The sequence below is a fragment of the Triticum dicoccoides genome, chromosome 4A (assembly GCF_002162155.2).
Source record: "Triticum dicoccoides isolate Atlit2015 ecotype Zavitan chromosome 4A, WEW_v2.0, whole genome shotgun sequence".
NCBI lineage: Eukaryota > Viridiplantae > Streptophyta > Magnoliopsida > Poales > Poaceae > Triticum > Triticum dicoccoides.
In genome coordinates, this window is record NC_041386.1 from 743,605,518 (window position 1) to 743,608,026 (window position 2,509).

Sequence of the window (2,509 nt, forward strand, 5' to 3'; positions counted from 1 at the left end):
AGTGCCCCAAAGTTTGTACCGAAGAGTCAAGACGAAAACGTGTGCCAACTCCTATGCATAGATTCCCAAGGTCACGGAACCTGCATGTTGATCACCAAAACATACATCAAGTGAATCAATAGAATACCCCATTGTCACCACGGGTATCCCACGCAAGACATACATCAAGTGTTCTCAAATCCTTAAAGACTCAATTCGATAAGATAACTTCAAAGGGAAAACTCACTAGTGCAGAACCGGCCTTTAGTGCCGGTTCGTGACGGCCTTTAGTGCCGGTTGGCGAACCGGCACTAAAGAGTGGGGACTAAAGGTCCCCAGCCTTTAGTACCGGTTCGTCATGAACCGGCACTAAAGTGCCACCACGCGGTACTAAATGTTTGGGTGTTTTTTTTAATTTTTCTTTAATTTTGTGTTTTCAATTTAATTTAGTGATTGTTTTACATTATAATGAGTTGTTAAATCATTAGGTGAAAGTACCACGGATTAGTTTCGACTGGATGCATTATTGGATATCTCTATATATAGCTAGCTAGCTAGAGTATATGCCATATCCATATTATACTTGATCAACTATATAATATATACGGATATGGCATATACTTGATCACTTAGCTAGGTAGGATTCATCCAGCTGAAACTAATCTGCGGTTTCTTCTATTAAATGATATAATAATTAACTAGCTATCTAATCACCACCAGCACTACTAGCTTAAAGAAGAAACATTCACTTGTATACCAGAAGCAAAAATATTATCGATCGAGTTCAACATGATTGTCATGATATTATAAGCGTTCATATATACATAACACCACAAAAGCAAATCACTTAAGTTCAGAACGAAGAACACGGACATGAAAGGACAAGTACTAATTAAGAGCGGCATGAAGAACTAGCTAAATCACTCCTGCTAGCTACTCTCTCTCTGGTAAAATAGCATAGAACATGTATAGCTCTCCTGATTGATCATACTGGAGCATGCCGATGAACCTGTCTCCTAATCATGGGCTGCGCTTCTCATTGCTGCCCCCTAGTACTTCTCTGCGATCATTAACAATTTTCCTCCAATCTTTCACTATTAAGCATTCATCGCTTCTAGAAATCCTGAATGCATTCATGTGCAATGCAGGATATCTTGGCCGTAAGCTAACAATTGACATCTGACCTTTAGTCTCGATCCCCTGAGGCACAACTGTCATTGGGAGTCCCTGTTGAAGAACATTCTTTAGTACTTAATTAATATACTTAGCAATGAAAGTTTAGCAAAAAAAATATGTATGCAAAATATGCACTGAGGACAAATAGTAAATATCTTACCATCATTCCTAAATAGATGTGACCGTAGTTCAATACCATCACTATTGGTTGCACGTTTTGAATACTAACATTTCTAAGTGCAGGAAGAAAATTTGTCTTGACAGTATGAAGATCCTCAAGCCATGAAACATAATGACTTATCTCCTCGCAGTTTAGTTCAGCTCCGGGACAGTAGTAGGTCCTGTCTACCAAGCGCCGGACATGTTTGGTTGAATGGAGATAAACTGTCAATAGAAATTAGTTGTCAGTTATTTTTGAATAAGCAATATCAAAGACAAAAATATAGTTGAGAAGAACTCACATAATGGTAGAACTGGAGGCGTCTGCACATCAACCCATATGTCTCTATTACCTTCAATATCATCTTCCGGACGAATATCAAAGGTGATAACCATACCAGGCTCAAATGCATAAGCCTTGCATAGTGCTTGCCAAGTTTTGCATTCAAAATATGTGTACGTGTGTGTATTGTATACTTTGACGTTGAAAGTATAACCATCATGCTCAATTTTCAGGTAAGCTCTCTTTACCTCCATAGTTTCCATATCTTTGAAACTTATCTTATTCAAGACAAAAATCTTGCATGGCACGGGATGCGCTAGTAGAAAAGTGAAAATTAAAAATTATAAGTCAGGCAAATGAAGCATATATAAGTCATGCTTAATTACGAAAACAGACTTTATCGTTGTGACTTACTGTATCTAATTCGAAAGTCTCATCCAGCTTGATGCTGAATCGCCTACCATCAACAAGGAAATTTCTGTCGCACTGGCCGCGCTGGTCTTCACAGTAATCGCACATAATGAATTTTTTTCCGTCGTCAGACGACATTTCCTATGTTCATATTAGGCGAAACATTAATCACCTACTAATTCAATTAATTCAACTACTTGTAGTAATTCAACTAAGCATTTACTAAAATAAACTAGTTATATTAATTCAATTAGTTTAAAGCATTTAGTAAAAATAAACTAGTTCTATATATATATATATATATATATATTTACTAAAAATAAACTAGTTATATTAATTCAACTAGTTCAAATTAAGCATATACTAAAAATAAACTAGTTCTATATATTAATTCAACTAGTTCAACTAAGCATTTATTAAAAATAAACTAGTTCTCTATATATATTAATTCAACTAGTTCAACTAAACATTTACTAAAAATAAACTAGTTATATTAATTCA